We start from the raw sequence: 20,233 nt of genomic DNA, 5'->3' as shown, positions 1-20,233 counted from the left end.
AGCTTCAATAATTATCAACCTTGTTTAATCTGTACCTTTCCTCAACTGCAGATTATTTTGAAGCAAACCAAAGACATCATATCATTTCATCTGTAGATGTTTAAGAATGTATTACTAAAAAAACAATGTTTCTTCTTTAAAGAACATCCTATAATGCTTGCAGTGGTCTGTTTCTTGATCCGCAGGCTGGCAATTTGGGTGTTTCCCCTTTAAAAAAATTCATCAGCTGAACACATATGGTTTGTTTCAGTGTATACATCGTACTTCAATAAAAAGACAAAACAAAACATAACCACAACACCATTACCGTAGTTCAAAATGGAACAGCAATTCTTTACTACTAGGTCTCTAACTAGTGAGGAACAAGTTTAAGCTATGTGGGAATCCAGCAATAGAGATAGGTGTAGGGCACGATGAGCGGGAGGGTCAACTAACCTGGCCTGGAGGTGGGGTAGGGGACACAGTTGGATGCCTAGAAAGTGCCACGGTCATGTCCCTCACGTCCCTGTCCTGTAGTGGCCACAGGAGATGCACACACAGGCATTCACAGGCATGTGCACAAAAGCGAGTGAGCGTGGCCTCAGAGGGTAGAACCTCTGGTAACTGCCTCTTAGTAGACATTTGGAACAGAGGAGAAAGTTCTCAGGGTTAGCTAGGGCCTCCACAGGACTGTGTAGAGATGGTGAAAGACCTCCCTGTCTGCCCACAGAAAGGAAGCCTGGGGCGCTTAGCATTCTCAGAGCTGCTCCAAGCTGGGGGCCCTCAGAGCCGGGCCCAGGCCACGTGGGCGGCTCAAGGTTCACCCTGGGCACACCGCCAGCGCACACATGTGGCCATCCTGAGTGAAGAAGAAGAGGCAGGAAAACGTACATTTCTCACTGAGCTATTTTCCTTCGGATGTGCCCACACGCTCTATACGTTTTGTCTGGAATCCCCGGAAAGGCTCCCTTCTCGCTCCCCACCCTCAGAAGCTCCGTACGTGGTTCAGAAAGAGCCCCTCCCCTGCCACCACCAATACCACCCCATCTCTTGGATTTTTCAGCCTCTAGTCCTGCCCACGCTGTGGAGGCAGCTCCCTGAGGCTCCTTTCTTCCCTGCTGTCAGACAATTCCTCAAGACCCAGTGTCTCTGCTCGGGGCTGCCCTGTGGGCCCACTCTGCAGCTGACCTCTGCAGTCAGCACCCTCAGGAAGGCCGCAGTCAGGGCGCAAACAGTCCCCGCCTCCGGGGCGGTTGGGAAGGCGAGAGAGGATGACGCAGCCAATGTTCTCACCATGGAAGTGAGCTTTAATCAGCTTGAGTTTTGGGTATTAGTCCTGCTTTACTTTTATTTAAAAAACGTTCTGTTGCAGGAAGTTTCCACATTCACAGCGTAGCAGAGCACTACGAGTCTCATTCATTCATCATCGAGCTTCCGCAGCTATCGACTCACAGCTGGTCCTGTCTCACTTGTATCTCCACCTCTTCTCTCCCTCCCATGTTTCCTTCAACAACTGGATTATTTCAAAGCCAGTCTCAGGGAATCTATTTAAATTTCAAATTTTTTTACTTCTTTTTGAGGAGGGTGTATTGGCACGACTCAAATTTAAAAAGTACGAAAAGCTACAAAGAGAAAGGCGCTCCCTCCGTCCTTGCCTCTGCCTCACTGTGTGGTGGATTGATGTCCACTGCATTTTGTAGCTCCTCCCAGTAACACACGGAGTGGGGAATTCCCTGGCGGTCCAGTGGTTAGGATTCTGTGCTTTCACTGCCAAGAGCCTGGGTTCAATCCCTGGTCAGGGAGATCCCAAGAAGCGTGGCCAGAAAAACCCCCAGAAACAAAAAAACAAAAACACGGAGTCCATTTCTCTACCTTGAATTTGGGCTTGGTTGTGTGAATTGCTTTGGCCAAGGGGACTTTAGCCAACGTCACGCAGGTAAAGGCTTGAAAGTGTTTGTGCACTAGGCTCCCTCTCCTGCTTCTAGGGACTCTGTTGTCATGTGCAGAAGCCCCACTAGAGCCAACCCACATATATGTGAACTGGGTAAAATGGTGACGGTTTTCAGCTACTAAGTTTGGCCTGGGTTGCTGTACAGCACAAGTCAACGGCTACCTTCCAGCTCTCCCACCCGCCCGGGGAACATTCCTTCCCAGGGGATATAATACTAGCAGCTCGTGCAGCCTTCCAAGACAGTCCGTGCATAAACAAGCATATAAATACATGTTCTCCCTTCCCCACTCGCCTCTTTTTTTCTTTTTTTTTGCGGTACGCGGGCCTCTCACTGTTGTGGCCTCTCCCGTTGCGGAGCACAGGCTCCGGACGTGCAGGCTCAGCGGCCATGGCTCACGGGCCCAGCCGCTCCACGGCATGTGGGATCTTCCCGGACCGGGGCACGAACCCGTGTCCCCTGCATCGGCAGGCGGACTCTCAACCACTGTGCCACCAGGGAAGCCCCTCCCCTCTTTTTTTAAACAAACAATAACATACAGTTCCTAACCTAGTCATATTTGTTGGACGTAACTGTATTTTGGAGATCATTTCCTACCAGTGCACAAGGAGCTTTCTTTACAGCGTGCCATTGTATACACACACCATACATTTCTTAATCAGGCCTTTGTTGATGGCATTTCGATTGTTTCCAGTCTTCTGCTATGAACTCCATCGTCGGTACACATGGGGGTATTTCTGGAGGACAAATTCCTAGCTTTGTTCCCAGGGTACAAGCACAGTGGGGCACCACACGGAACGCAAGCTGTAGGGAAGGACAAGCTTTCTGTTCCTCGGGCTGCCTCTTTTCTGTGGGCCACAGCTGTGCAGCTGCATATCCCCACAGTGTCCCTACCTGTCTCTTCTGCTGACAAGGGCAAACCTGCCAGGAATGAGCCCTCTTGAGTCTGTGCAGCTCACCTGGCCTTCAACCGCCCAGGACACCACGGTGAGGGGCGCGCTGCCCCCGCCTCTCTTCCAAGCACTAGAATGTGAAAACACTGACAAGAGAAGCTTCCGGCGAGTACACAGCTGTGATTCTGGGGACAGTTCAAATGAGTTATCATTTACTGACAGACCCTAACAAGGCCAACAAAGGCAAGAGTCCTGGTACAAACAAACCAGTGTCTGGGGCAGCAGGACACAGTAGCCTGTATAGAATGAATTCTAATCAAACACCCTGCCCCGACGGCAGCCCCGGGCCATGAACCCCAGGGAGTATTTGAGCCACAAACCTAAACAAACCAGAGCGGCCTGGATATGAAGTGTCCTTGCTGTATGGCGTAGGGGCTGACACAGAGCAGTGGCGTCCATGACATGGACCTGTGAGCAGAGGCCCCCCCCACCTCCCTGCTCCCCAGTGGGCTCCTCACTTCCTGTCCCAGTCCTCCAAGACCCACTTCTCAGAAGACTGGGCTCAGCTGGATCTCCCTGCTGCCTGGGAGGAAACAAGTTCCCAGAGGAGCCTGAATTCCCACCCTGACCCGCTGCCCTCTGCGTGTTGCCCCCGGGGGAGCCGAGGCGGGAGTCGCCGCGCCCCCCTCCCTCTCTCCTGCTTGGTGGAGCTCAGCATCTGCTCTGTTCCTTGTCAACACTTACGTAAACCTCCCCCTTCCTCCCGACTCTGGGCCTCACGGCCTTGCTCGCAGACCCCTGTGGTCGCTCCCGGTTTGGCAGGTGGCCACCATGTTCAGGGCCAGAGGTGGCTGGCCCTCCTCTGCCTGGGTGTGGGGAGAATCCTGGGCTTGGAGCTCCCAGAGTGGGGAGACGGTTCTGTCCACACCTGATAAGACTGACGCCGAGGTGAGGTCAGAGCCCGGCGAGGAGCCGGCTGGCCCGGGGCAGATAACCTGAGGGTACCCGGGGCCCTCGGTGGCTCTCGGGAAGGAAAATACCTGCTCGAGCGAGAAAGCAAACTCCGGGGAACAGGGAGAAGGGAACAGGGAGTGGAAAGAAAGCCGGTGAGGGGGACCTGGGGTGCAGCCTTAGGGGTCTCCTAGGGGCCTCCATCGGCCCACACTCATGGTCTTTATCTCCAAAGCTGGAGACACTCCGGAGAATTTTATCTCACTTCCTGTATCTCGGATGCTTGAGCTGCAGGAGAGTTGCACATGGCCACGGGTTTTATTTACTCCCTGCCTGGGTCCCTCATGCCTGGAGAGGGTGGGCAAGGTTTCTCTTTATCTTCCTGCTTAAAACATGGATCTTTAATAAATACTTGTTAGTTCACGGCTTAAAAAATCGTGACTCTGGGGCTTCCCTGGTGGCGCAGTGCTTGAGAGTCTGCCTGCCGATGCAGGGGACACGGGTTCCTGCCCCAGTCCAGGAGGGTCCCACGTGCCGCGGAGCGGCTGGGCCCGTGGGCCGTGGCTGCTGGGCCTGCGTGTCCGGAGACTGTGCTCCGCGGTGGGGGAGGCCACAGCAGTGAGAGACCCACGTACACCCCCCCCCCCAAAAAAAATCATGACTCTGCTTCTTGGGTGGAATTTAGTTTGGACAATACTAAATGGCTACTATTGATTGAGCAACAGCGGGCTGACGTTACCGCATTGAAACCCTCTGCAGGGTAGGTATGGCCTCCATTTAGTGGGGGAGAAAGTGAAGCCACAGAGAGGCTGAAAGGCTTGCCCAAGCTCACACAACTTGCAGAAGGTTGGGCTGGGGTTTGAATCCCAGTCTGCAGGGCTCCAAAATTCAGGATCCTTTCCCTCAGCACCTGAATGCTGCTCTGAGGTTGAGGAGAAAAAACACTCAAGCTGGGAGCAAAACTACCTTCCTCTCCTGCTCGTCGCTGTTGGTTTGGGGCCCATGATCAGCCCTTGCACCATGGCCATCTCTGGGCACCACGTGGAGGGCAGGCATCAGCAGATCACTGTGAATAAGCAGAGAGCAGGGCCCAGTTGACATTTGGCTTTGCACATAGCAGTAGGAGAGTAAATGAGGGTAGTAGACCTCTTTCCCACTCCCCTGGCATGAACTGGGGCTTGTTTTGGGCTAGTGAGAGGGAAACTCACACGAATGTTGGCTGAGTATTTCTAAGGTTACTGAAATGGAGCTAAAATGATCATAAAAATAAAAAACTGTCAGATTCTTTCCCTTTATTCTAATCCCAAGTCTCTTACAAACTCTGTGCCTGTGGGCAATTTGGGGAAGTTGTGTAACCTCCCCGAGGCTCATCTCTCCACTTTTATTTTTTGTTAATTTTTTATTTATTTATTTTATTTATTTTAAAAATTTACTTATTCGGCTGTGTCGGGTCTTAGTTGTGGCACTTGGGATCTTCGTTGTGGCATGTGGGATCTTTGTTGTGGCGTGCAGGCTCTAGAGCGCACGGGCTCAGTAGTTGTGATGTGCGGGCTTAGCTGCCCCACAGCACGTGGGAAGGTGGATTCTTTTTTTTTTTGGCTGCATTGGGTCTTCGGTGCTGTACGCAGGCTTTCTCTAGTTGCGGCGAGTGGGGGCTACTCCTTGTTGTGGAGCACAGGCTCTAGGCACACGGGCTTCAGTAGTTGTGGCACATGGGCTCAGTAGTTGTGGCTCGCGGGCTCTAGAGCGCAGGCTCAGTAGTTGTGGCGCACGGGCTTAGTTGCTCTGCAGCATGTGGGATATTCCTGGACCAGGGATCAAACCCGTGGTGTCCCCTGCATTGGCAGGTGGATTCTTAACCACTACGCCACCAGGGAAGTCCCAGAAGGCGGATTCTTAACCACTGGACCACCAGGGAAGTCCCTCTCCGCCTTTAAAACAGGATCATAACTGTAATGTGCTGTAAAACCCAACGCCTTGCACAGTGTTTGGCACATAGAACAGCCTCAATTAAGGTTTGATGTTTGTGTGAATGCAATACAGGGACTGTCTGACTTAGTTTGCTTTTCCTGTAGCACAGAGCATGCTCTGGACTTGTGCATGATTAATGAACATTTGTGACTTTGAGGTTGTCTTTATAGTTAAGAATGAGGACAAGCCCCATTAAAAAAACAACCCCCCCAAAAACAAACAAACAAACAAAAAATCAGCTCCACTTAAACACAGAGAAACTCCTGTTAAGAGAGCCCGTGATTTGCTGCAGAACCCATGGGGCGTTGTGGTATTGGAATTAATAATAAAGGTTTGTTAATTCTCTGCCTTTGCTCCGGCTGCCTTCCAAGATGTAATGTGGAATCCTGCTGTTTCTGCTCCAGATAAATCATTGATAATCTTCAACCCAGTGAGGGGCAAGTCATGGGGACGTACTCCCGTGTCCACGGCGCTGATGAAATCAGATTTCTTGGAACCCATTTACCAGCAGCTTTGAATCGGCCAGATTGCTTGCTGAGCCTAAAATATTGCACACACGTGGCGACCTTGACTTGGCTGTTCCCATGAATCCTCTTTTCCCTTAAGCCATGGTTGACGTTTCCAGGTCAGATGGCAGGGATCGGGCTTCATCTTTATCTTTGCACTAATAATTATTGTCCAGATCTGGCCCACTCTCTGTGCACACTCACTTCCTGGCATTGATTCTGCTCTGATGGGAGCAGAGAGGCTGGGGAGGGGAGAGGAAGGCGGCTATAGGTGACTCTGAGGGCTGACACCTCCTCTTCTCTTCTTGGTTCCTCCGCTGGGGCTACTTTTGGGTAGCAGAACATTTTTTCCCCCACCTTCTGTCCACTCATCCATCTGTGCTTTCCTTTGTTTATCCATCCATTTATTTAAAACACACGAACTGAGACCCTGTTGAATGGAAGCATTGTGGTGGCTGTGAGGGTACACAGAGAGGAGGGGAGATTTGGACTTGGCTTTAGAAGAGCTGAATGCAGGCAGAGAAAAGAGACATGAACCTAAACAGGGCCAACACCCCCAAATGCCAACAGTGGTTACCTCCAGGTAGCACATTTGAGCGGTTTTTAATCTCTTCTTTGTGAGTGTCTGTGTTTCTAATTTTTCCTTCAATAAGCACATATTAATATTTGTGTAACAAAAGTTATTCAAAACGTGAGGACATGGTAAACAGGTGCTAAGTGTACAGGTGCTAAATGAAAACACTGGGTAAGTAGAGAGGAGGAAAGTGGTATTTCCAGCCCAGGTGGATTTGAAAGGGCTTTAGAAGAAGGTCATCGTTGAGCTGGGCCTTGAGGCTGGAGGGAGACCTTGCAGTGGTTGTCTATGTGGTGCCTTGCCCAGCACCTCTCCTCTCCTCTCCTCTGACTAGCTCCCCTCTCTGTGGCCTGCAAGGAGGTACCTCTTTCCCAGCTGACCTTGCCCTCATCCCCATGGTATCATGTGGCTCTTAAGAAAGGCCCTTGGGACTTCCCTGGTGGCGCAGTGGTTAAGAATCCACCTGCCAATGCAGGGGACACGGGTTCGAGCCCTGGTCCGGGAAGATCCCACATGTGGTGGAGCAACTAAGCCCATGCACCACAACTTCTGAGCCTGCGCTCTGGAGCCCGCGAGCCACAACTACTGAAGTCCGCGCGCCTACAGCTCGCGCTCCGCAACAAGGGAAGCCAGTGCGATGAAAAGCCTGCTCACTGACCCAACACAGTTTATTTAAAATTTATTTAAATAAATTTATTTATTTAAAAAAAATGAAACGCCCTTATCTGAAAGCTTGGGAGGGCCCATCCCGGGGGCAAGCGGGAAAGCTAGAGACACAGATTTCAAAGGTGAGGGTTAGAGGCCATGCCCTCTGCCCTCTCGTTCTATAGATTCCCTGAGTAAACCAAGGACAGGCAGCTAGATCCTAGGCCTCGCACCATTCCAGCTATGTGACATGCTGGCAGCCGCACACTCAAATCATTCTGATCCCTCAACCTCTGCCCCCCAGCCCACCCCCGCTTCAACATCTTGTCTGCTCAAGAACAGTGTTCAGAGAATACCGGCGGCCACCCAGCTCAGGCGTTTCTCCTCGGGGAGGGGGTCCCTGACCCCAAAACCACGCCCAGCCCGGATCGACTGGCCTGACTGTGACTCTGGCTGAGACAGGGGCTGTCTGGACGCATGGGTGGAGGCAGCAAGGTCACGTGGCTTGTTTCTGTTTCATCTCACTCAGTTACTTGAGCAACAAGAGACAGCAGGAGGCCAAGCACGCCCATCACGGCCTCATCCATCAGTCCCTGGAGAGGCGCAGGGGGCGGAGGCAGCTCTCGGAAGTCAGGAGGCGAGGGTCCTGCCCAGGCTCTCCTGGTCCCTGGCTGGCTGCACGACTTACCTCCCCGCTGGGCCTGTTCTAGACAGAAAGGGCGCCAAGTGCTCTCTGGACGCAGCTCAAGGAGGCGTAGAGGAGCACAGTTCTCTGGGGAGAAGACCGTGCTGCTTCTGCTCTCGGTGGCTTTGACAACTATCTGTCGGCCAGTCTTCTGCGACTTAACTTGTCCCTTGCCACCTGTGATGCAGGAATGTTTGCTGACCAGACAGGCGACTGAACTCCAAGGAGGCCAGCACTTGGCAGTGCCTGGCCTACCAGGATGGATATTTCTTTAGCTGGGGAAGGAGGTAAACCTGGCTTTGGTTCCTAAGCATGAACTTGTGGAAGAAAAGAGATTGAGAAAAAAGATAATCACGAGCAGCTCAAGTCTACAAGTATCTGTAACAAAAATATATATATAAAAGTAATACCTCCGGCACGGTCTTTGAAATTCTCAGAAAATTGTTTCATCCATTCTCGTGTCACGTTCTCATAACCATGCAGAGAGGCAGGCAGAGGAGACAGGATGACCTCCATGCTGCAGCGGAGGACGCTGAGTTCCAGGGAGGCCGAAGGTCCCAGGGTTTCTTGGATAATGGCTGAGCCAGACCTGGACCTCTGCCTTCTGGCCTCAGGACCTTTTCCTTAGACATGACCCATGAGAGCTATTACAAAGCAGAGCATTCTCCAGCCTTGTTTGTGGTCATGATTCTCGGACTTAACACACATCAGACATCTTTCTGAAGAAGAAAGAAAATAAAGGTGCATTCACCCAACGAACAATTTTACTGCGCATCTCCTATGTGCCAAGCTCTGGGCTAGGCAGCAAGGATTCAAAAATGAACAAGGTGTGGTCTCCACTTCGGAGAAGTTCCATCTATTAGGCACTTACTCTTAATTAAATTAAATCTCCCATTTTGGTGTTGGATGGAATCACCAACCATGAGATCCTCAGAGTAAAACCTCCCACTCTGCAAGCATTTTCGTATCCCAACAGAACTCCAGCAGGCTGCAGCTATGATAAGAAAAGGTACGCTTCTCCTAAACTTCCTGGGAGGGTAACCAGTAACAGGCAGCAAAGATGAAAATACTTGGGGGCTTCCCTGGTGGCGCAGTGGTTGAGAGTCCACCTGCCGATGCAGGGGACACGGGTTCGTGCCCCTGTCTGGGAAGATCCCACATGCCACGGAGCGGCTGGGCCCGTGAGCCATGGCCGGTGAGCCTGCGCGTCTGGAGCCTGTGCTCCGCAACGGGAGAGGCCACAGCAGTGAGAGGCCCGCGTACCGCCAAAAAAAAAAAAAAAAAAAGATGAAAAGACTTAAGCAGATGTTAAAGCCACTCCTGGCTCTGGGATGGCACCTGGGCTGCAGGGAGGTGAGAGAGGCCCCCTGGCCTGGTCAGGAAGTGCTTCCAGGAAACCAGTGGGAAGCAGCCCCCTGGCCCAAGGCTCAGGGGCTGACACGGCGTGGGAGAGGCAGCCTTGAGAACAGGTGCAAAGGGATGCCAAAGGAACCTGAAGTCCTTTCTCTGAACATGCACAGCCATTAAAGTCCTATTTCCACAGATGGGGACTTGGAGGCCACACCCCACCTACAGCAAATCACTTTCTGACTTGATGTGTAGAATCTAAAAGGCAGAGGGGGACTTCCCTGGCGGTCCAGTGGTTAAATCTCCGTGCTTTCACTGCAGGAGGCACAGGTTCGATCCCTGGTCGGGGAGACTAAGGATCCCACATACCATGTGGCTGCTCTGACAATGGGGGGCCTGTCACTGCAGCCTAAGGAAAACTGTTTAGCATTTTACCTCTTTCCCTACACTGGGGCCAACGGTGCCTTGTCCTAGGAAGAGAAAAAGTGTTCGACAGCTTTTAAACTCTCTTAAAGCAGCTTTTATCTGCTCAGTGACATGGCAGTGTGAGGACACATTTCCACCTGAAGAACCCAAACTTTCCAGGTCTAAATAGGTTCCAATGATACACTCTTAACTGACAGGAAACAACCTCTACCTTAGATTTCTGCTTTCCTCTGCAGAATTTGTAGCCCAGCACACACTGTGGGTTAACCTCGGCAGCCCCAAAGACACAAGGGAAAGGGATGCAGAAAAACCCCACGGCTGAGTGAGTTGATGATACAAGCAGGGACATCAGAAGGCAAGTTAGGGCTCAGGGGTTTCAGTTGTAATGTATAGGGATGTAACCCATAACACGTCGTTTTGTTTTGTTTTGCTTATTAAGACCACCCCTCCCATCTTTAAAACAGCAAAGAAATGCTATAAGACCTGGACCATTGGTGCAAGTGACAAGCGGAGTTGAATTATCCTCGTGGGATAATCATGCAAAATTAGACCTGGAAAGTGGAAGAGGCCTTAGAGATCATCTAACTGACTGATTATTTTTCTGTGAAGAATCTGAAGCCTCCATCATAAAAATAATAAGAGCGGGGACTTCCCTGGTGGTCCAGTGGTTAAGAATCCGTCTTGCAATGCAGGGGATGCCAGTTCAGTCCCTGGTCAGGGAACTAAGATCCCACATGCCACGGGGCAACTAAGGCCGCATGCCACAAGTAGAGAGCCCATGTGCCCTGGAGCCCGCGTGCCACAACTAGAGAGAGAAAACCCGCACGACAAGAGAGAGAAAACCTCCACAACTAGAGAGAAGCCTGTGTACCTCAACAAAAGAGCCCGCGTGCCACAACTAAGACCCAATGCAGCCAAAATAAAATAAATAAATAAATATTAAAAATATAGTAAGCCTGGTTACCTACCATTTATTGGCCTCCCACTCGGAACCCAGTGCTTGTGTAAAGAACCTGTACGAGCTTGCTAGGGTGGCTGTAACAAGGTACCACAAACTGGGGGGGGGGGGGGGGGTGAGGCTTGAACAACAGCAATTTGTCTCACGGTTCTGGGGGCTACAAGTTTGAGATCAAGGTGTTGGCAGAATTGGTTCCTTCTGAGCGCTGACTGAGAGAAGCCGTTTCATGCCTCTCTCTCCTAGCTTCCAGTGCTTTGCCGGCAATCTCGGGCATTCCTTGGCTTGTGGAAGCATCACCCTGACCTCTGCTTTCATATTCACCTGGCGTTCTCCCTGAGCACATGCCTGTCTGTGTCCAAATTTCTTTTTTTAAATAAGGACACAGGTCAGATTGAATTAGGGCCCACCCTAATGACCTCATCTTCATTTAACTAACTGTATCTGCAATGACCCTATTTCCATATAAGGTTATATTCAGAGGTACTGGGGTTAAAGTTTCAACAAATGAATTTGGCGGGGGGGAGGGACACAATTCAACCCATAACAGAACTCTACTTACATTGTATCTGGTCCTCAGAGCAAGGCTGCAAGGTTGGCATGATCCGTATTCTACGGATGGGTCAGGCCCCGCTCGAGAAGTGGGCAGCACCGAGGGGCACAGCCACGTGGCTTTGAAGAGCTTGGAGTCTGGAGCCAGGTTGCCCGGGTTGGTGGCCCAGCCTCACCTCCCGTGAGTTAACGAATGTGGGACACTGTTTCACCTCCCTGTGCCTCAGTGTCTTCATCTGAAGAAACAGGGAGAATATCATTTCAAAACCTTAAAAGTTCCAAATGCCAAAATGTATAATTCATTTGGCAGCAAAACCTGATCTGAAATAAACTCATTTGCTAGAGAAACCTGTCTTGAGTTACATGAGGCTACTTTATTTATGCACTCTATACATCTCACTACAGAAATATGAGTACGTTTGATTACAGGATGCTGTCACAGATGCTACAGGACATTATGCAGCCTACAGTACATGCAATGCATTTGCTTTCTCAAGTCCCCAAGTTCTGACACACCAAACACTGCTGGCCCTGAATATTTTTTTTGGATACATCTTTACTGGAGTATAATTGCTTCACAATGCCGTGTTAGTTTCTGTTGTACAACAAAGTGAATCAGCCATATGCATCCATATATCCCCATATCCCCTCCCTCTTGCGCCTCCCTCCCACCCCTCTAGGTCGTCACAAAACACCAAGCTGATCTCCCTGTGCTATGCGGCTGCTTCCCACTGGCTATCTAGTTTGCATTTGGTGGTGTATATATGTCGATGTTACTCTCACTTCAACAAGCTTCCTCCTCCCCACCGTGCCCTCAACTCCATTCTCTCTCTATGTCTATGTCTTTATTCCTGCCCTGTCACTAGGTTCATCAGTACCACTTTTTTTTTTTAGATTCCATATATATGTGTTAAAATACATAAGACTTTACTATATACATACATAGTATACAAAAATAACATACATATTTGTTTTTCTCTTTCTGACTCACTTCACTCTGTATGACAGACTCTAGGTCCATCCACCTCACTACAAATAACTCAGTTTCGTTTCTTTTTATGGCTGAGTAATATTCCACTGTATATATGTGCCACATCTTCTTTATCCATTCTTCTGTCAATGGACATTTAGGTTGCTTCCATGTCCTGGCTATTGTAAATAGTGCTACAATGAACACTGTGGTACATGTCTCTTTTTGAATTATGGTTTTCCCAGTAGTGGGATTTCTGGGTCATATGGTAGTTCTATTTTTAGTTTAGTTTTTTTTTTCTTTTTTTTTGCAGTATGCGGGCCTCTCACTGTTATGGCCTCTCCCGTTGTGGAGCACAGGCTCCGGACGCGCAGGCTCAGCGGCCATGGCTCACGGGCCCAGCCGCTCTGCGGCATGTGGGATCTTCCCGGACCGGGGCATGAACCTGTGTCCCCTACATCGGCAGGCGGACTGTCAACCACTGCACCACCAGGGAAGCCCTAGTTTTTTAAGGAACCTCCATACTGTTCTCCATAGTGGTTGTATCAATTTATATTCCTACCAACAGTGCAGGAGGGTTCCTTTTTCACCACACCCTTTCCAGCATTGTTTCTAGATTTTTTGATAATGGACATTCTGACTGGTGTGAGATGATACCTCATGGTAGTTTTGATTTGCATTTCTCTAATAACTAGTGATGTTGAGCATCTTTTCATGTGCCTCTTGGCCATCTGTATGTCTTCTTTGGTGAAATGTTTATTTAGGTCGACTGACCACTTTTGGATTGGGTTGTTTGTTTTTTTGATATTGAGCTCCATGAGCTGTTTGTATATTTTGGAGATTAATCCTTTGGCTGTTGTTTCATTTGCAAATATTTTTTTCCATTCTGAAGTTTGTCTTTTCATCTTGTTTATGGTTTCCTTTGCTGTGCAAAAGCTTTTAACTTTAATTAGGTCCCATTTGTTTATTTTTGTTTTTATTTTTGTTACTCTAGGAGGTGAGTCAAAAAAGATCTGGCAGTGGTTTATGTCATGGAGTGTTCTGCCTATATTTTCCTCTAAGAGTTTTATAATATCTTGTCTTACATTTAGGTCTTTAACCCATCTGGAGTTTATTTTTGTGTATGGTGTTAGGTAGTGTTCTAATTTCATTCTTTTACATGTAGCTGTCCAGTTTTTCCAGCACCACCTATTGAAGAGGCTGTCCTTTCTCCACTGTTTGTTCTTTCTTCCTTTGTTGTAAATTAGGTGACCATATGTGCATGGGTTTATCTATGGGTTTTCTATCCTGTACCATTGATCTATATTTCTGTTTTTGTGCCAGTACCACACTCTCTTGATTACTGTAGCTTTGTAGTATAGTTTGAAGCTGGGGCGCTGATTCCTCCAGCACTGTTTTTCTTTCTCAAGATTGCTTTGGCTTGGGCTTCCCTGGTGATGCAGTGGATAAGAATCTGCCTACCAATACAGGGGACATGGGTTCGAGCCCTGGTCTGGGAAGATCCCACATGCCATGGAGCAACTAAGCCTGTGTGCCACAACTACTGAGCCTGTGCTCTAGAGCCCATGAGTCACAACTACTGAGCCCTAGTGCCACAACTACTGAAGCCTGCATGCCTAGAGCCCGTGCTCCACAACGAGAAGCCACCACAATGAGAAGCCCACACACCACAATGAAGAGTAGCCCCCACTCGCCACAACTAGAGAAAGACTGCACGCAGCAACAAAGACCCAACGCAGCCAAAAATAAATAAATAAATAAATAAATAAATAAATTTATTAAAGAAAAAAGATTGCTTTGGCTATTCAGGGTCTTTTGTGTTTCCATACAAATTGTAAAAATTTTTTGTTCTAATTCTATGAAGAATGTCATTGGTAGTTTGATAGGGATTGCACTGAATCTGTAGATTGCTTTGGGTAGTAGAGTCATTTGCACAATGTTGATTCTTCCAGTCCAAGAACATGGTATATCTCTCCATCTGTTTATGTCATCTTTGATTTCTGTCATCAGTGTTTTATAGTTTTCTGAGTACAGGTCTTTCGCCTCCTTAAGTAGGTTTATTCCTAGGTATTTTATTCTTTTGGTTGCAATCGTAAATGGGACTGTTTCCTTAATTTCTCTTTCTGATTTTTCCTTGTTAGTGTATAGGAACGCAAGAAATTTCTGTGCGTTAATTTTGCATCCTGCGACCTTACCGAATTCATTGATTAGTTCTAGTAGTTTTCTGGTGGCATCTTAGGATTTTCTATGTATAGTATCATGTCATCTGCAAACAGTGACAGTTTTACTTCTTCTTCTCCAATTTGGATTCCTTTTATTTCTTTTTCTTCTCTGCTTGCCGTGGCTAGGACTTCCAAAACTTTGTTGAATAAAAGTGGCGAGAGTGGACATCCATGTCTTGTTCCTGATCTTAGTAGAAATGTTTTCAGTTTTTCACCATTGAGTATGATGTTTGCTGTGGGTTTGTCATATAAGGCCTTTATTATGTTGAGGTAGCTTCCCACTATGCCCACTTTCTGGAGAGTTTTTATCATAACGGGTGTTGAATTTTGTGAAAAGCTTTTTCTGCATCTATTGAGATGATCATATGTTTTTTATTCCTAAATTTGTTAATATGGTGTATCACATTGACTGATTTGCATATATTGAAGAATCCTTGCATCCCTGGGATAAATCCCACTTGATCATGGTGTATGATCCTTTTAATGTGCTGTTGGATTCTGTTTGCTAGTATTTTTTCAGGATTTTTGCACCTATGTTCATCAGTGATATTGGTCTATGATTTTCTTTTTTTGGTGATATCTTTGTCTGGTTTTGGTATCAGGGTGATGGTGGCTTCGTAGAATGAATTTGGGAGTGTTCCTCCCTCTGCAATTTTTTGGAAGAGTTTGAGAAGGATGGGTGTTAGCGCTTGTCTAAATGTTTGATAGAATTCACCTGTGAAGCCATATGGTCCTGGATCTTTGTTGGAAGATTTTTAATTACAATTTCAATTTCATTACTTGTGATAGGTCTGTTTATATTTTCTAATTCTTCCTGGTTCAGTCTTGGAAAACTGTACCTTTCCAATAATTTGTCTATTTCTTCATGGTTGTCCATTTTATTGGCATATAGTTGTCTGTAGTAGTCTCTTATAATCCTTTGTATTTCTGTGATGTCAGTTGTCATTTCTCCTTTTTCATTTCTCATTTTATTGATTTGCATCCTCTCCCTTTTCTTCTTGATGAGTCTGGCTAAGGTTTTATCAGTTTTATTTATCTTCTCAAAGAACCAACTTTTAGTTTTATTGATCTTTGCTATTGTTTTCTTCATTTCTATTTCATTTATTTCTGCTCTGTTCTTAATGATTTCTTTGCTTCTACTGACTTTGGGTTTTCTTTGTTCTTCTTCCTACTGGTCCTGTTCACTGAAGAAATCAAAGAGGAAATAAAAAAATACATAGAAACAAATGACAATGAAAACACGATGACCCAAAACCTATGGGACGCAGCAAAATCAGTTCTAAGAGGAAAGTTTATAGCAATTCAGTCTCACCTCAAGAAAATCTCAAATAAACAACCTAACCCTACACCTAAAGCAACTAGAGAAAGAAGTCCTGAATATTTTGAATTAAGTGATTGTGAACCTGCTGTCTGTGTGTCTATCTATCACAGGAGTGTAATGAGGATTAAATGAGTTAATATTTGCACAGTGCTTAGAACATTACCTGGCACATAGTAAGCACTATGTGCATCTATTTTAAATAAAATAATAAAAAAATAATGACTGTCTTGTTTAAACCACTCAGGTGGTAACCAGGAGAGAAGGTTCTGGCCACTGAGTGCAGGCATGTCTGACACTGGAAGCTGTGCTTTCTGTGTAGCCTGAGCCACCTCTGACACACCAGGGCTGGGACTCATGTCCTTTGGTCCTTAAAACTAGCCTTGTTTATACAGTAAGCTGAAGCACTCTCTACCATCTGAGAGGATTATTCAGTGAAACCAGGTCTCCTATCTGTATTAGTTGGGTAGGGTTGCCATAATAAAGTACCACAGACAGGGTGGCTTAAACAACAGAGATTTATTTTCCCACAGTTCTGGAGGCTGGAAGTCTGAGATCGAGGTGTCTGCAGGTTTTTTTTCTGAGGCCCCTCTCTAGCTTACAGATGGCTGCCTTCTCCCTGTGTCCTCACATGGCCTTCCCTCTGTGCGTGCCTGTGTCCTAATCTCGTTTTCTTATAAGGACACCAGTCATATTGGATTAGGGCTCATTTAAAGACCTTATTTTAACTTAATTATCTCTTTAAAGTCTCTGTCTCCAAATACAGTCACATTCTGAGGTCCCAGGGGTTAGGACTTCAATAAATGAATGTGGGGGTGTGGATCACAATTCAGCCCCTGCCACTCTTTTAAGACACTAGATGAATCTATCTCTCACACTAGCTGTACCCCACACACAGGCTGGCTCATGCCTGCCCCAGTGTTTTTCGAAGTGTGGTCCGGGATCACCTAGAGCCCAATCACTTGGGCCCTTAATAAAATAAGGCTGCCCCCCTAGCCTGTGAGTCAGAATCTGGGGGAGGGGATTGCAGGCCCCAGGTACGGAGCTTGCTTGTGTTTTACATTTATATAAAGGCTTGGTTTAATTAAAGAGATTCAGGAAGAGCCAGGTAGCATGGTAGCTCCCACCCCATCCCCACCCGACCCCACCTCTGACACCCCACCCCAAAAATGGGTGAAAGAGGAGCTGGAGAGAGAGGGGCAGCCCTATGGGAAGTTGGAGGGGAGAGCACAGTGCATCCTGATGGCTCCTATAGTGTGGGTCGTCCTACAGGGCAACATAGAGCCTACTTTCCCACTCGGAGCCTCGGGGTCCCCTTCAGCGCAGACAGGCAGAGCTTTGCAGCGTAGGTGCCAGCAGGGGAGGCTGTCCTCCCAGGCAGCGCCAGGGTGCAGCCTGACCTCGGGCTCCAGTCATTTCCCGTGCGCAGCACCCCTGCCCCTCTCCCCAGCTCCTGGAGACCTGGAAGCTTTCCCTTGTCCCTCAGATTAGCAGAAGACCTGAGCCTTGGATCCTATTTAAGAGACAGCGATGGGGCATTTTCCAGAGCCACATGCTGAAGCAGGGAGCAGAGAGTGAGGTAGTTCCTGCATCCGCGGACTCTGCTCCAAAACACCCAGTGATGTCGCGGTAGGCGGGGTCACGCTGGCTCCCTGCAAGCTGATGTCGGGCGCGGATTTACCATTCGCACGAGCACAGCCGATTAACCACGACCCAACCAACGTGAGCCTCTAGAGTGGGTGTCTGCTGCAGGTGTGTGTGCACACGCCCTGTCCTACACCCGTGTCTGGGTGGTCACTAGCAAAACAGCGGTGAGCCGGGCCCTAACCAGAAAAGGTTTTCCCAGCACCATGACAACCATCAAAGCGAATGGCGATAACCCATCCTTCACCTTTCTTTGCTGGTTCTGGCTTAGATTCCTCATGTCTTAAAATACCTGCTTGGCTGGCAGTGACTCACCTGGACTGGCATTGAGCAGAACAGCCAGGGGATGCTTTTTCTGAAGAACCGTCACAAACCTGCACAGCATCTGAGGTCTTTCATGTCACACATTGTTCCTGTCAAAGCGGAGACGTATTTCCTACTCTCTCGTCAAGGTTGGAGCTGCCAAAGAAAGTAAAGTGATTAGGATGTGTCAAGCTTTGGCACATGTCCTAAACAGCGTTTAAAGAAATCAGGTTTATCGGAGAATCTCTACCGCATCCTCTACCCAGTGCAACAGGGGCCTCATTTTTGATAGGACACTCTCAAAACTGAAAGTTCATAGGTAGAATCGGTCACCTCCGTGTCGGGTCCTCTAGTGGCATCTCAGGCAGTGTCAAGCTCTAATTGTTGGGATTTCATGAATTCTGAGTACTTCACTGATTTAAGAACTCTCTGGAAGCTGGTAATTTTGAAACTGCATTGTTTGTAAACTTGAATTAATAAAAAGGGTCAAGAGTTTTACTGTCCAGTAAACTGTATTTATTCGTCCTCTCTTGATTCCACCTGAATTCCACAGGCTGTAAATTGTGGTTTATTGGAAGTCAGACCTGGATTCAAATCATAGGCTCGCCACTTATTAGCTGCGTGACTTTGGCCAAGTTACAGCACTTCTCTGAATGTTTCCTCGGCTGCCAAAGTGGAATTGATACGACCTTCCACATTGCATAGTAGTGAATATTGAAAGAGATCACGAATGTCACAGTTGCCAGCACAGAGTCTGACCCATAGAGGCGCATTCCTTTTCACGTCTCTCCCTTTCCCCCTGCTATTTGAAATGAGCATCATTTCTGGCTTACTAATGTTCTAATATTGGCACATTTTAGTATGTGGTTTTGCTTTTAGAAGGTCATAAATAATCCTCCAGGAAAAATTAGAAACGATCAGTATACAGAGCCCAAGGCCAGCAGTCGTTGAAGTGAGGAGAGGTGGTTTGTACGCTCAGACAGAAAGACGGGAGCAAAGACACTTGGCAGGAGTGAGCAGCTGCAGTTTCCTCTTGAAATCTTCCTTAAGAATTCTCTGTGAAGTGTGATAAGTCGGGGGCAGCTCCAGGGGCACAGGCAAGGTCCCCGGGAGCCCAGCCGTCCCCACACGCGGCCTCCATCCTACACACCATCCCCCGCCATCCACCCCTGGTCAGGTCCAGCTCCAGTCCCCTCTGACTTCTCCAGCTCTTCCCATCAGAACCTCAGCTTTTACTATTTGCTGCGTTTCCCCCTCATTCTTTCATCTCTTTGGTCTCAGCTTCCCGCCAAAGAAAGGACGGGTTTGAGCCCCGCTACACCCCTTATTAGTTGGGTTATTATGGGTAAATTACTTAGCCTCTTTGAAACTCAGTCTTCCCGTCTGTAAATGGGGATCCTACCTCGTTAGCTTGTTATAAAGACCAATGTGAATAAAATGCATGTCAGAGTATTTTGTAAAGTGCTGAGAAAAAAAAGAATTCAAACCCCTCTTAGCACGTATACCTCACTGGCACACAGCAGGTGCTCAAAAATATACGTTAGGTTACGTTTTGATGACAAACCTTTGCCATAGGAATGCCGTGCAACACTCCAACGCCCCAGGGGTCGTCCCAAACAGTCCTCCAAGGGGCCCAAGGGTCTCTAGGTGGTTTCTGCAGAGAATCTGACATTTGCTGTGCATTCACCGTGTCCAGGCTCAGGCCCGGGGACAGCTTGTGCAATCTCCAAGGGATAGGTATTAACCAAGATTCCTTCACCACGTGTGCGGCAAAGGAAGCCACCCCAAGACTAATAATCCAGATATTAGTTTGTTACCACCATCTCTTACACGGAACTTAATCCCAGCAAAGCGCCTTCCCTCCTGTACATTCGGGGAGCCCCTGGGGGAAGATGTCTTACCCGTTCTCACCAACAAATCCATGGCTGGGTGCCAGGTCCCACCCCTTTCCCTGCTCTGCCTCTTCGTCCAGGCAAGACTGCACCGTGGAGAAGATGCCTTTCTCCCTGTTATGCTCGTTTCTGGGGTCCCCATTACGGTGAGCTTGTACCTCTGCAAACAATCTGTTAGCTTTTAGAGACGGCTTTGCCCGGGGATCAGACTTGGGGTAGGGCCCAGGATAGATTAGCCGCTGTTAGCACAGTGTACTCAAATCTACTCCCTTCTTGGACCTGCATGCTTTGCCCCTTGGCGAGCTCACCATGCTGGGCTCCTGGCAGCCACTCCGACCCCTGGGGTTTCCCCACTAGCTCAGCAGATGGGACTGAATCCCAGTGCAGGCTCCAGCTACACCAATGAAGAAAGGAAGGCTCAGAGGGGAAAGGAACTTACCCAAGGTCGTGC

At 48.2% G+C, this 20,233-nt stretch overlaps 1 long non-coding RNA gene across 1 annotated transcript; it reads right to left on the bottom strand.

The window, feature by feature from the left end:
* Window positions 1-7,549: 7,549 nt before the first annotated feature.
* Window positions 7,550-20,025, bottom strand: LOC309822589. The gene is made up of 5 exons (XR_014296755.1): window positions 19,792-20,025; window positions 17,903-18,046; window positions 11,444-11,669; window positions 8,564-8,872; window positions 7,550-8,470 (listed from the first exon to the last, which is right to left on the bottom strand). It is a non-coding gene; the product is annotated as an uncharacterized lncRNA (long non-coding RNA).
* Window positions 20,026-20,233: the final 208 nt, after the last annotated feature.

The sequence above is a fragment of the Grampus griseus genome (genome assembly GCF_964374135.1).
Source record: "Grampus griseus genome assembly, chromosome: 5".
In the NCBI taxonomy this organism is placed as follows: domain Eukaryota; kingdom Metazoa; phylum Chordata; class Mammalia; order Artiodactyla; family Delphinidae; genus Grampus; species Grampus griseus.
Note: the sequence above shows the minus strand (reverse complement) of the source record. Positions and strands in the feature narration are given on the sequence as shown.